The following is a 16150-nucleotide window of genomic DNA, read 5'->3' on the forward strand; positions in this document are numbered from 1 at the left end:
AATTCCACCTTGTAAAACCTTATAAATACTTCTTGCATTCCAACAGCTGGACTTTGGAAAAGAGGGTACCGCTAATTTCCAACTGCACTTTGTTGGTTGCTGCAGAAATAGTTTACCTTTTAGTTCTACCTTTCAAATATGACAGAATACCATGAATGTATATCGAACTATTTTTAGACTTGTGGGCAGTAATTACATTGAATACTTTTCTCCCATAATGATAAATAGCCATTCAGGTGTAGCAAATTTACAGTTCCATATCTAATTAATCAGAATATTTTATTTTTCATATAAGTGATTTAAATATACTGAAATGTATATTTAAATGTATTGGCCTTTCAACTTGTGTGCGCAAATTTCCAGCCTTCTTTCACTGGATCCGGGTTCTTTAGAGTGAGCCGTTCCTTCACACTTGGCGTAAGTATGAATAAGTATTTTGAAAAATGTGTGATACACAGATTAAGAATGCCTATAAGATATATATGCGAGTATTATATCACAATTAACGGAAATGTTTAATCATTTTATTTCCGAAATCTTCGGGTATAGAAATGCAAAGAGATGCGTTGATAGAAAATGTAAGAATTTACAAGAAATATATTTTGACTATGCTATTGCAAAGCAGGTTGTAATATAAAAGTTCAGTTTAAATAATTTTAATTCACCTGAATATGCTAAGGTTTATTTATTTTTTTCTACTTCTTTTAGATGTTTGGTGTGGTCCTCACCTATATTATAGTGCTATTGCAGTTTCAGACAAGTTTCTCCCAAATGTGAACAAGAAATATGGAAAACCAACATTCCCTCCTAAATAAAGAAGTTACAATTCTTGTCATCCACTCTTCACAATGATGAGATTCTATGGAGAGTTTCTTCTCCAAAAGGATGTAATCATTCATATTATAAATTAATTTTAAAATCTCACTTTACGCAACTGTGTTTTAAGAGTGATTTTATGACGTAGTTACATATGTCACAATTTAATGCATTATTCCATCTTTTTCTTAATAACTCATCTTAGAAGTCTGAATTTATATATAGAACAAGAATGCATTTATATTTATATAACTTAAATAAGTAAATGATATTGTATTTGAATAGCTTTAATCATGAATTTAAAGAAGATGGATATCAAGCAGTTTACCTTTAGTTAATAAAATTAGGCTTTTTTTTTTTTTTTTTTTTTTTTTAAAGTAGCAATCCCAGAAACCACAACCAAAAAATGTCTTAGACAATTTATAAGTAGTATAAATTCAACAATGATTGGTTCATTACAACTTGACGTATTTTCCAGCTTCCAGTCTTTTCTATTCTGAACATGATTCCAGTGACATGCTTAGGGATGGCTTGGATTCGATGAAATTGCATTGAAAGCAAGTAAGACCACAAAACCGGTGCATTATCTTTTAAAAGAATGTACGACGGGGTGTCTGGAATGTTCTGATAAACACTTCGAACGAAATATGATATTCACGCAACTGACCACAAGAAAAAAACAAATGATGATCTAAAAATACAAGTGGCGTTAGATCTCGAATGAGGAATTTTCATTAAAAAATATTTCATTCAAGATCTAACAAGAATAAAATAACAACTAAGAGATACTTGTACTATAGTAGGAAAACAAATTGTAAGAGGCAGCATAAATGAATAACTGTAATGTGAAGTACAAAGGAAAGATGAAATTTGTTTATCTAAATAGAAATTCCGTTTTGTAAGTTGTAGCGATCAAATTGTAGTCTATGTGAACTGTATATCAAGTGTAAACAAACGTCCGAAGGTCACGTGCTAGCCACCCTGTTTAGCGTAATGCCTGACGCGAAGGCTTACGCGGTTAAGGCAAATTGAGCTCGCGTTTCTAGAAAAGAGCGCTCCTCTAGGAGTAGAGTTATGACGAAACAGCTTAAGGGCACAAGGGAAAGTGCCGTGTGAAGATTTCTGCAGCGGAAAAGAGGGCGCAACGGTGAAAGAATAAATAAGGATTCAAGCGAGTTTCAATCTCTCTGGAGTTTGTTCCTGTTCTCGCTTGGACCTGCGGTTGCTGGAAGAAGGTACTACGAAGTCGGACGACGAGATTTTCACCATGGATACTTGATGGGTACCGGACGAACAATATGCGAGAAGTCGGCGTCCACTGTTTCGGGCAGTCGGTAAAAGTCCTACCGGAATGAGGCACCGGAAGAGCTTTTCCCAAAGACGGTAACGCTGACCAGAGTGACCCGCTAGAGATCGAAACGAACGCTAGCCATCGCTAAAGTGCACAGAAAGGCCTTATCGGATGAACAACATGACCTCCACATGGACGCAACCTGTTGAAAGTGTAGAGTCGTATCCAACAAAAGAAGTCGGACCAGGCGAAGACGGTAATCAAACACAGTGGTGGTAACGTACAGAACTTTCTTACTTATTTTCCAATTGCATTAGAAGAAAAGGTGAATCAGTTTCTAGTGAATGGACAGATACTTAGGGAACTTTGAATGACTAATATGCTTAGAAATTTGTTGGTTTTTCATTAGACTGGTTGCCTGAAAACTTATGCACATGTGTGTGCTCAAATTGATGTCAGGAGCTAGTATTGTAGATAGTATCTAATTAGAATTTTGTATTGCGAATGTTATGTGTATCATTGATTAACTTAAAGTTATTAGAACGTTCACTTGTATTCGCCAGTTTGATTTAGTGTTTAATTGGTTAAATTCTTGTATATGTTTGATCTAAATGTAAGTGCTCGAAGATCCTAATAAACATGTTTTGTTATGTAAACCTGAGTTTTGCCTGAGGATGAAGCCAACCTACCACTCATAAAATCTGAACCTATGCGAAAGGAATAAGATAGGGGTATTTAGAACGTTAGAGTCACGACTGCAAGCTAAGAATCCTACAGATGTTGTAGAGCTTTATTCAGATAAAATAGGCGTTAAGATTCTGGGAAGGTCTCTCTGAACAAGGATTCTTCTGTTCTAGGACTCTGACTGGTGCAGCTTTAAAAAACAAATTTGTCACTGTCTGAAAAGAAGATGGCACCAGAAAGAAGGCCTAGAGAATTCCCTCTTAGTTGGTGGCTAATTTTCACTTTCATAGGGAAATTACAAAAGGGTGATTCGGAGTTAAAGTTAGAAAATTCTGGAAGGGATAGATCACAGTATTGGGAAGAAAATTACATTAAGGAAAGCATTAAGAATTTTTAGAGAAAGTATCGTCGTAACAGTGGTTATGTCAGTTGTTTAATATCATTTTTGTTCTATGTTTATCAGAACTTTCAAGACCCGCCGCTCGTAGATGATATTAATGTAATTCTGCGAATTACGAAAACTTGTATAATGCTTTATCATAACATTTGTATTGGAGAATATATAGCATTAACACGTTCATTGCCAATCACGCGATATCGCGCGATGCGAGTTCTCACCAAACGGCCGATTACGCGTTATCGCGTGGACGTCGTTAACTAAATAAAAAAAAATAAAAAAAATTTGGCCACCACACGAAATTCCAATTTTCAGCTTGGCAATGAAAGTGTTAAAGGATTTGTCAGAACAAAAATTATTCTTTGGAGGAAGATCTCAGAATATTCATGCTTTGGGTTTGTGCATATGCTGAAGTTTACACGCGAAAATTGATTTAACTATTTCTTAGAAAACCAAATAAAATAAATAACAAACTGGTATAAGGGATTTACAATTTCTAAAGTAGGCAGCTAGTTTGCACCTTTCAAAATTGCTTTGATTGCGTGCATTGCCCATGGTTATTGTGTTACAGGTGATCTTTCTAGCCTTGTGGATTATGCTTTCGCTTTCCAATATGTCTTAAGTGCCAATCGTTTTGAGGTCATCGAAGTCTGTAAATAACTTTAGGTGCAGATTTTCATCACCTGGTTTTTCATCACTTCGAGGAAAAAAAACTTAATTACCAAAGACAAAAATCGACTAACTCTAGAATAAAAATAGCGTAGAAAACGTTCTTCCGCTGATAGGCATTGAAAACATTTATGATCATTGAACGTATGAATCTGTAAAGGCAGCAGAATACACAGATCACGCTGAACTATTCCGCCAAATTATATAAAGTATAAATATCTTCATCTTCGTTAGCACTTGGAAAAAGTATATAATATACTGCTGTGTATCACAATGTCATGTGAAGAAAATAACTTTTTCAAGTTGTATGTGATATATGAAAGTTCACTTGCTCAGATTTCCAGCAGTTCAGTATCTCTTACTTATAATCAATTTTCGAGAGCTAAGTTTAGTGATGGAAAGACACCAGTGTATACTGACTATTATGTATCCACTTTCAGAAACAACAGAATTTATAATGAATGTGTAAGCTTCGTAAAGGATGTCAAGGCTATTTTATAGACCAAACATCGAAATGTTTTAAGACATTTCAGATTTACAGTAGGTAAGACTCGTCTCACTTCTTTTATTGAAAATCATGTCTAACATACCCTTTCCGGAGGAATATCTTTCAAAGGGCTGAAGAATGAGAAAGAATGGATACAGATCATTCTGGAAAATTGTGTAAAGCTGTGATATATGAGTGGTATAGCACTTTTGCACAGAATGTTGTAAGTGGAATGGATTGCTCATGAGGTGTGTATGCCGATCAAACAATTTAACAGGAGGAGTGACATATGTTATGGCGATTAGATTGATTCCTATTCATTCTGTAGTTATGAGTCTTGATATAGGGAACTGTTTATAAATAATAATAATAATAATAATAATAATAATAATAATAATAATAATAATAATAATAATAATAATAATAATAACCCCACGATGGAACACGGCCTTGTCGTGGCGGAGGGGCTTCCGTGCTTCAGTGATGTTATACTGGTGGATGCATAGCTGAAAGCAGGGCTATCCTTGTCAGGCAGGTCTCAACAGGAGCCAGACTAACAGTGTTCCGTCCTCCATCATAATGGTGAAAAGGAAGAAGAGATCCATACCGGATCAGTCGACGCCCGGGTCATCAAAGACTGCGTCAGATGTTGGGGATCCTGGGTATCAGGCGACAAGTGAGCTATAGGGCCCAGCTCTCCTTAGTCGGAAATCAGGGCAGGAAGCTGAAAAGCGACTGGAAAAAACCAAACGTAAAAATTGGACTGTAGAAGAAAACAGAGAAATTATGAAATGTATTTACAGATCAACACCAGAAAAACGAGGTTTTTCTGGTGTTGCATTTAATTTGGAAACAAAAATTCATTTAATTTGGAAACAAAAATTCCCAGAATCTGAAATAACAGAACCAAGACTTAAAGACCAAAAGATTTTCATTTTCCGTAACAGAATATTTACTGAACTTGAGCTGCAAGAGTTACGTAATAAACCAACAACTCCAGTAACAGAAAATCATCAGGAGGTAGCAATATCAAACTTTGGAATTCAACTCAGTATACATCAAGCTGACGACATACCTAAGAATGTTTTGAGAGAAGGCAGTGTAAAATGAAGTCAGGGATATTGGAACATATGAACTCCATAAATGACCGTATAAGACTACCACCATTAAAAGCTTTACAACAATCTAAGCTAAAACAGCTCCTCTTAGACGCAAATGCTGTAATTGAAACAATCACAACCAACAGTATAAAGAAAACAAATCAGCTCCTATACAGCACAGCCTATATCATTTCAGTGAAGCTTGGTTGAAAACCGAAACAGCAAAAACTTAAAGAGTTTTAAAGAAGGACGGTTGAAAAATAATAACATCAAAAACAAACTGATTAACACATATAATTTGGACAACAAAACAATTACTGAAGAGCTGAAACAAAGAATTACAGTGACTGAACAGAAACTTAAAAGATATGAAACAAAAATAAACCAATATGTACAAAATATGCAATTTCGACGAACCAACGTCAGTTCTTCCAGTCTCTCCCGAGAAATACAAACGCAAACTATCATTCAGCGGTAAAAGAAGAAACACTCAAATTTTGGAAGTCAATCTGGATACTCCTATTGAACACAATAAATATGCTTCATGGATTAATGAAATAGAATCAGAAATGAAACAAAAACAAATGCAAAATGTCATTATCACTAAAGAAATGGTCAGTTCTCAAGCTAGAAAATTAAAAAACTGGAGGGCACCTGGCAAAGACGAACTACATGGATTTTGGTTAAAACATCTAAACAGTCTACATGATCGAATAGCAGAACAATTTAATTATTTGTTGCAGTGCGGCTCAGTTGAATATTGGATGATATCTGGGCGCACTTTTCTCTTCATGAAAGAAAAACAGACCCAAGTAACTATCGTCCAATAACATGCCTATGCTTAAGCTGTTCACTACAATCATAGCAAATTCCATACACCACTTCTTATCAGATAATCAGATTTATCCGATTGAACAAAAAGCCAATTTTCAAAAATCTAGAGGAACAAAAGACCAGATAATAAAATGATTCTTAGAAACCCAAAAAAGACAAAAAACTAATTCAAACATGGCACGGATAGATTCCAAGAAAGCATTCCATTCCCTGCCACACTCCTAGATCCTAAAATCACTAAAAATATTTGGAATTAGCAAAAACTTATATTCCTTTCTGGCTACTGCTATAAAATCATGGAAAACAACATTAATAGTGAATAATGTGGGATTTGCAGATATCAGCATCACACGTGGAATTTTCCAAGGTGATTCCTTGTCACAATTGCTCTTCAATATTTCATTGATACCTTTGTCTATGATTCTGAAGAAAACAAAACTTGGATATGAAATTCCTAAATGTAATATTAAAATTTCCCATCTGTTGTATATGGATGACTTGAAGCTATGTGGAAAATCGGCCCAGCAAATAGATTCTTTATTGAACATAGTTCGTATTTTCAGTCAGGACATCAAAATGAAATTTGGTTTAGATAAATGCTCAGTTTTATATATTAAAAGAGAAAAAATTAATGACACTAGCAATTTTAATTTTGATCAATAGAAATATATAAAAGCAATTTCAACTGACGAACACTATAAATACCTAAGTCTATTAGAAGCCAATGATATTCTCCACTCGAAAGTTAAACAACAGGCAGCGTCAGAATACATCAAAAGAGTTAGAAATATCATGAAATCAAAACTAAATGGATTAAACACATTTAGAGCAATGGATTTTTGGTCTATCCCAGTGATCCGATACACAGCTGGCATAATAAATTGGACAAAAGAAGACCTGGACAAATTTGACCGCAAAACTAGAAAGTTAATGACTATGCATCATGCATTACATCCACGAAGTGATGTTGACCGGTTGTATCTACTGAGAAGAATAGGTGAACGGGGTCTGCTGCAAATGAGACAGACTGTGGGAGAAGAAGAAATTGGTTTAAGAAATTACATCGAAAATAGCTCTGAGCCAATGCTTCAAGCAATTACACAAGATGGCCTTCTAAAAGCAACAGGAAACAAATCCGATTACAAAAAAGAACAACAAAATATCCGATATGTGAGTTAGAAAAATAATCCCTTGCATGGCCAATTTCCTCGCGATACTGAGGACAACACTGACGTGAACAAGACATGGCAATGGCTACAACACGGATAGATTAAAAAAAGAAACAGAAGGATTTATTCTAGCAGCTCAAGAACAGGCATTACAAACTAATGCAATGAAAGCAAAAATTTTAACATCAATAATAATAATAACAGCAAATGCAGATTATGCGATTAGAAAGATGAGACTGTAGAACATCTAATCAGTGCCTGCAGAAAAATAGCTCAAACTGACTGTAAATACCGCCATGATCAAGTGGTCAAAATAGTTCATTGGCATGTATTGCAAAAAAATATGCCTTTCCTACTTCTGATAACTGGTGGTAGCATAAAATAGACACAGTATTGGAAAACGAAACAGCAAAAATTCTCTGGGACTTTGGAATACAAACTGATCGCCATTTGGAACATCGAACATCGACAGGTTTGGATTATCGATATTGCAGTACCCAGTAATAACAACATCAACAACAAAGAACTGGAAAAATTTACTAAATAGCGAGATCTGGCAATCGAAGTTGGCCGACTGTGGCTTAAAAACACCAAAATCACCCCACTGGTTATCGGTGCACTTGGTGCAACTTCAAAGAAGTCCAACTATTTACAGCAATTAAAAATCAATGGAGTGACCCCATATGACCTACAAAAAACAGCATTAGTTGGAACAGTCCATATTTTACGACGCTACCTGACGGACTATTCTTAGATTCTTGGGTAGAATCTGAAATGTTCTGAATCACTATTCATATTTTTATTTATATGATATCTTGTTTTGACTGTGTATCAATTATGATGATGATGATGATGATAATAATAATAATAATAATAATAATAATAATAATAATAATAATAATAATAATAATAATAATAATAATAATAATATATCCAGTTTTAAATGCAGATCCTACTCTAGTGTTTATCTAACTTTCATGCGATCAGAAAGTGCAACTTGCATTAGTTATCCACAAGAATAGGAACCTCTATAAGAGTTAACTGAAGATTCAGCAAACAGGCACAAATGGTTAGCGCGCGGTATTTATGAGATGGCCATTTTTAATAATGTCGAAGTTGTGAGTTCGAATTTCATCTGACGAGCTTTATATTTTGCCCTTCCTATAGTAAAAAGACTACATGAAACCTCGTGTAGCATTCCCAGTGTGTTCTAGTTGAGATTTCCTGCGTTACTTACAGTTTCATAGTAACCTTATTAGCAATAAATTAAGATACAGATGTAGTCACTAAACGTCATTTACAACATTAAAACCTTTACAAAACTTATTTTAATTTTGTTAACTTTCGTATCTATAAAAATTAATTCCAAATAAATTATCTTAAATATTATTCCTTGATGTCAAACATTTGAAACAATATCTTGTTGCTGTTTTCAAGCCACTTCAAGCTTCTAATAAGCACTGCAGTAATCTCACAGTGTAGTAGTAATCTACTACTTAATCGCATTCATAAACATCCCACCCTAAAGAGCCTAAAGCTTGTTGGCCAACCAGACCAGCGAGCAATTCAATGTGATATAGCCGTGATTCCATATGGATATGTTCCGTTAGGAAACAGTGCGAGCTTCTCTACTGATGAAAAATATAACCATTCATCTTCGCAGCAAGTTTAATTCAGTTCAATTAAACTCGCTCATATCAGCCTCTATCATAAATAATTACTTTTCATCCACAACCGTTTTCTTATACTTTAGCGCAATAATTATTTTGGTTATAATGAATTTAAAAAAATAATGGAGAATTTACTGCCATTCAGTTATATCTGCTGAAGAGAAACAAAACTGGATTCCACTTAATATGACTCAATCTCTGCGTATTGCATTGGAGTGTTTGAATTTTAGTATCTAGAATATTTTCACAAATAGTAACTTTTGTTCACTCCTTAAATAAACAATTATCATAATGCAATAATTTGATATACAAATAATGTTGAATAAATTATTAATATTTCAGTTTTTCGAAGTATTTCAAGACACATCGAGTGCGCGGTTGTTAATGACAGGATATCAATGCTTTTTCAATTATAGGAATCATAAAACTAGGATCAATGATTATAAGCAAGAAAAATGCCATAACGTGGTTGAATGTTTTCAAAGTTTCATAATTTATTCTGCTATGGTGCCGATTGTGGATTCCGCAAACTTACCACCCTTAACATGGTTTTCATTAGAAACTTCAAGTTGTATCCGTAAAAATGCAAGCTTCCTTCTGATTTTCTCTTTCGCTCTTCGTTATATCTGTTTTCTGAAGGAAGAAACCTAAGTCTCTTGTGCTGGTATCTCCCTAACTTATCCTTCGTTGAAACTCATAAAAGTTCCTTGTTTACATTGGAAGACGACATTTGAAGTTCAAGCAAATAAAAACACACAGCCGTTAAAAAATAGACTAATGCTATGTTATTCCCAAAAGAGAATAAACGAATCTCTTAACTCTAATTTTAAGAAATCAGTAGGAAGTCGATTTCACTTTTATATCATCACTGATAGCTGCCACACGCAAGCTTTCTCAGACGACGTCGATCTCCCTGACAGACTTCCTTAGAATTTATATCTCTTAAACAGTCAACATAGATTATTATTCCACTCATTAAATACCCAGGATAATCTCACCTTTTGAGATAACAGTCAGCTTTACTGTTTTCAAAATGGTGTTTCCATATAGATGGGGCTTCCAAAAGCCCTTTATTGAATTCCGAAAATTCCTTTGTCTTTTCCGATTGTGATCAATACCATTGACGATGACTGACCAATAGTATTCTCAATTGGTTGCTTAGAAAACGTGATGATACATGGCACAAGTATTTTGCACATACGTTGGGTAAGTGACGTTTATGTACATCTACAAAAAGCTTTGTAATTCTGTCGCTGGAATGTTTATTTTGAGGCAGCAACAATAATTTTATTCCCCGATAATTTTGTTTAAATATTTGTTTAAAGATTTTGTTCCCTTTAACAAACACTGGCATTGTATTATTCATTCTTCATTCATTGTGAATCAGTCTTTCATCTTGTTTTCAGTCATTTCTCTACATCCATATTTTAGCATTTCATTATAAATGTCATCTGTTCGAGATTATTTCCTATTTATTAATTTGGAAAAGCTGTAATATTTTAGACATTTTTATTTCTTCTTCGTCCTCGTATAATTTAGTAAAATACTTTTCCTTTTGTTCTCTTTCTATGACTGATATTTTTATGTATCGAAGAATTTCTTTTCTAATTTTGAATTGCTGTAGTTTAGACATTTTATATCTTCTTCGCCGTCATATATATAATCAAGTGAAGTATTTTTACTTTTATTCTCCTTGTATGACTGGTATTTTTATGTATTCAAGAATTTCTTTTCTTTGATTTTCGATCATTCTCCTATTTGTTTTTGTGTTCTATAAAAGTCATATTCCAGTTTCCACACAATCTTTCTATTTTTAGTTTATGAGTCTCATTTTGTTTTTTATTTTATTTATTGCTTTTATTTCTTATTTTGTTATTATTTTTATTTCTTATTTTGTGATATCCTTCGTATCTGGCCATATTAGTTTTATCTCGCATATTTTTAGTAAATACAGTTTGTTTGTTTTCTGATAGTACTTTTATTTTTTGCAGTATACCAGGGGCCCCATTATGTTTTGTATTTTCCAGTTTGCTTCTGTGGAAGTGTCTCCTATGCTGCTTGTTTCATATTCATTTTGAAGTTTTCAATAAGTCTTCATTAGTGGGAGGATATTTTAAAAATTTTTCTTTTAGTTTTTGATCGCAAGATATATTCGTTTGGACGTCATATAGTTTCATTTTCTTTAGTTTCTTTTCATGGTAATTAGAAGAAAGAGAAGGCCGTGGAATATGCAGTAAAGTACTTTGCTATATCCTAAAGCTGAAAGTAAGTAAATAGTTAATTTCAGACAATAATATATTGTGTTAGGTTAAAGGAATCTTGATATGGCGACATGTGTCTGTCGTACTCTATTCACCGCATGCCGTTTAATATTACTCAGAGCGTGGGCCAGATGTCTCTGAATAGCTAATTGGGGAGAGTGACTTCCTTTCGGTCTCCAAGAGTTAGATAGGAATAAAGGATCCTCACACACTCCCTTTGGGGAATAAAAAGACATTAGCGGATTTATTTATTATTTATTCATTTTTAATTAAATTACTAGCTTTGGCAATTCTTCCCTATCCGCATACAACAAAATATTCCTTATTCGTTAGCTGATCTAGAAACACCTGCTGAAGCATTGCCGTTCAGTTTGGTCCCAACATATTTGTTGATTTATATGCATCGATTTATATAATCAATAACCATTTAAAGCTGCACCGGGCAAAAAGGTTTCTTGGAATATATCTATAACTCTAAAACAGTGGTTCTTAACCTGTGGTCCCCGGAACATTTATGTTCCGCGAATTGGTTACAAGTGTTCCTCCGCCGGAGAAAGATGTCACATGACATCTTTCAAAAATATTACCAGCAATATTAAAACCTGTACTAGACCAAGGTTGTAAATAAGACAAATTACATCAAGTCAATACCTTTAAAAGGAGGCCTTTTTTTTATTTCTTTTTTTAAATTTTTTTTATTTTTTAAACTTTGCATATCTATAGAAGTCAAGTACGAACTTTGCTTTTTCACAATGAAATAAGATGATTATTCAATGGTAAAGTGCTATTCCGAATTTTAGAACTTAAGAATGAATTATTGACCTTTTTTTCAAAATGAAAGTACAGATACTTTTGATGTCTTCAGAATGATATTTGGTGTGCTAAAATGGCATGTTTAGCCGATATTTTTAATTACTTAAATAGCGTTAATACAAATATCCAAGGGAAAAATGAAAATATTTTGACATCCACTGACAAATTGTCAGCTTTTGAGAAAAAAAGTATCTCTTTGGAAAAAAACCGCATATCAGAAAAAAATACAGTAGATATGTTTCCTTCGCTCCATAATAAAAATGTCGAGGGCAATATTTCCGTTATATCAAAACATTAACAATATTAGAAGAAAAGATTTCAAGTTACTTTCCTTCCTTAAATACACACAATTGACTGGACACGAAATCCATTTGCACAGTTAATACATCGAGTTGTGAATTTTTCGTTACAAGAAGAAGAACAATTAGTTACCTTGCCAATGGATCGTACTCTAAAAGTGAAATTCTCTGAAATAACCTGAGGAATTTTGGATTATTTTTCAAGCCGAATACCCGCTCTCTCCACAAGGGAACTAAAAATATTGTTACAGTTTTCAACATCATACTTATATGAGCTCGGTTTCTCAATATTAACCAATATAAAACTAAAAAGCGTGAAAGACATACTAATATAGACAAAAAGATTAATGTAGCTATATCACATATTAGACCTGATATTGCTGAAATCTGCAAAAGCTGACAAGCTCAAGTATCGCATTAAAATAAGTTCAATTTTCATAAAAGGCAAGTCCATGCATATTTTTATTGTTAGTTTTATGACCCTAATGCTTTTGGTGTTCCCCAAATATTTCTTAGAATCAAAAGTGTTCCGTGACTTAGAAGAGGTTAAGAACCACTGCTCTAAAAGCACCACTCACTGGATCAAGAAATGGGAAAAAAAAATGGAATTTCTGGAATTAAAACATTTTTTTTTGTTTGTTTATGACGTAGCAACATAACATTCCCAGACGGATTTGATAGACAACTTAGCAGCGCCTACTAAACGTGTACCGCATTGGGAAGAGTGTGTGGCCGTATACTACAGCCTACTGCTGCGTTGATTTACTTCTAGATAGTTGATGCTTTAATGCCTGTTTGGTGGATTATATACATTTATTATCCAAAACAGTATAACCATTCAGTCTGTTTCTGACCAAGAAGACTACACGGCTAGCTGGAAACTGGTAGACAGTGCCGGTATCTTGATGCGAAAATTATTCTTGTGGCAATCATTGGGTTATATCATTTCCATCGAATGCACTTTGACGCTATTTCTTGTCAAAGAAATGTGTGGATTGCAAACCTGCGGATTGCTTAAGGCCACTGCCCAACGTGGTCACAATGCGAGGCAATGGATTCGCACTCTTCCAGCAAGATAACCAACTGTTACAAGATTCGCATTGCTAGAGCATATTTAAGCATTCCTTGAGCTCCCATGGCTGCCTAGTTCTGATTTGAATCCCATCGAACATTTGTGACACTGTTCTGTTGAAATGAATCCAGAATACCCCAGGACTCATTCGACGCTTTTTTGGAGGCGATACCATAATTTGTGCAAACGGTTATCTCGTCCAAAAAAAAAAAAAGGCTAACACGCTACTAGAAAGGTGTTTAATGGCTCATATATCCGACATCAACCTCTTAGCGTAAAGGTGTAGCGTGGAAAATTTAGTCACTGCTAACCGACCTTTCTTCACCAAAGTTTAGCATACACCTAGATTGTGAAGCCATAAATGCCTATGTTTTAAATTTCAAAGTTTAGCCGCGGTACCGTAACATGTGCATTCTTCTTGGCTAACTCTAAAAGAATGTGCATGAATGTCTATTGAGTTATTAATTGGATAAATATACACTTAGATATTAAAGTGCTAGATGGATAATATCTGAACCAAAAAAAAAAAAATCAACAGATTACCTTGTTGTGAACTATGTTTTATTAGACTCTATTTACACGGCATTAGAAACAAAATATATTTATGTATGTAACGCTGAAGTTGTTTATTATGCCAATGGCTTCGATTCAGTGAAAATCTGGTTTACTTTTCTTTCTGAGTTTTACTCCGTGAAGAATAATACCTCCATATTCGCAGTGAGGAAAAGTAACTACGTTTCTCTGCGTGGGTATTACTTTTGAACTGGTGTAACATTTGTGCCTCATTCTGTTTTGTCATTGTAATTTTATAAAAAAAAATTGTGATTATTTTAGTCGCAGTTTGTATACTGAGTGTGTTTCTGAAAAAAATTAATATTTTTAGGCATTTTTCTTTACCTCTTACTTTTTATTTAAATAATCAATCATCTGCAGTTTATTTGTTTAAGTACCTCCCTGAAGCGACCTGACTGGAAGTAAAAGTAGTTTAGTTTGAATTACAGCCAAAGCTACTAAGTGTATAATGTCTCCATATTTCGCTTTTAAGGTGAGAGAGAGAGAGAGAGAGAGAGAGAGAGAGAGAGAGAGAGAGAGAGAGAGCCCTACTATTTCCATTTCTAGGTATATTTGAATGCTGGTCTTTCAGCCACAAGGTATCATCATCTAAGTGTTATTGTATACCTGCTACCTACTGTAATCAATCAATATACAACCACACATTTTCCGTACATTCTAAATTATTTACATTTTTTCAATCTTGCATCGAAAATTTCTCCATAAGAACGAGAACCATTTATTAATTACCAGTCAACAAGTACCATTAAGGGATGTTTACTATGGTGGCATGTCGGTTATTGTAAAGAATATATATTTTAATTATTTAAAAAAAAAAGACACTAGAACCATTTGACGGTTTGACAGGTATCCTGTATGAAAAATATGTCCAGATTTCGAAATGCAGCATGATTTTCGACTCTCAATATTCGTATCTTTGGAGTTTATGTTTCCCGTGGTTTCAAAGCTAAAGAAGTAAGCAGGGTTGGGTTTAAAAAACGGAGCTTTTTGGCTTTGTATATATTGTTTTGGATCATCATGTCGCTTGCATTTCCAATATATTTCATTAGCGAGGCATCTCCGTGTACAAAGAATTTCCTGATCATTTATATTCCACCTGTGATCATTCGTTACTGCTCAATAATAGAGATTAGTTTATATTAGATCAAGAGATTAGTTTTCCAATAAGAATTTCAATTCATTTTAACAATAAATCCACTTAGAAATGATTCCATAGATATTCTTGTATAAAACTGTGAAAGTGATTTTACGTAAATTAGAAAGCACAGTGCATAAGTATGAACATGAAGCATTTCTTGACTGATAATATCATGCAGGTTTGCGTGAAGAAATTTAAATAAACTGATAATCAAATTTGGGTCCGTCCTGGAAAGGAAATGTCGCAATGTTTATAGAACATCGGTGAAGCGGCAAGAAAGAAGAATTTTCTTTTCTTTTCTTTCTTTTTCTTTTTGAATACCTGAACGTTGTAATCTTCTCGAAAGACGAGGATAAGAAAGGGTATTATGAAGTACCGAGGAAGTTAGAATGAAAGATGACGAGGAGGAGGAATTGGTTAGATAAGCGTGAAGGCGGATAAATGAATGTTGATCAGCAGTTGCTTTACAGTTCTTCAAGAAAGTGAAGAAGTGATAGTGGCCAATTTACCTGAGTACTGTGCATAAAAGCATGATCAAAAGGTAAAAAAAGAACTGAAAGAGAAGGACTCGAGGGACTCTGTGAAACGATTGTTAATTAATTTGATTGTCCTCGTTTTATTAGCATCAATCCATGCTAGTAAGGGCTTTGAGTGCAAATATGTGAACAATAATAGTACTTTCTGCAGAAAAGTACACTGATTTGTCTGGTGTCTGCAGGATGGCAAGACACACACATCTACAAACATAGGACACACCGGGAGGCATAGGGCTAACCACTTTATCCTCGAGTTACGGTTGCGGTTGCGAAGTCTAAAAATGCTTGGAAAGGTCATAGACGCTTAAGTGCCTGCCAAGACCACGAATAGAAAAGAATAG

The sequence above is a fragment of the Typopeltis vanoorti genome, chromosome 6 (genome assembly GCF_054136105.1).
Source record: "Typopeltis vanoorti isolate ZY-2024b chromosome 6, IOZ_Tvanoo_1.0, whole genome shotgun sequence".
In the NCBI taxonomy this organism is placed as follows: Eukaryota; Metazoa; Arthropoda; class Arachnida; order Uropygi; family Thelyphonidae; genus Typopeltis; species Typopeltis vanoorti.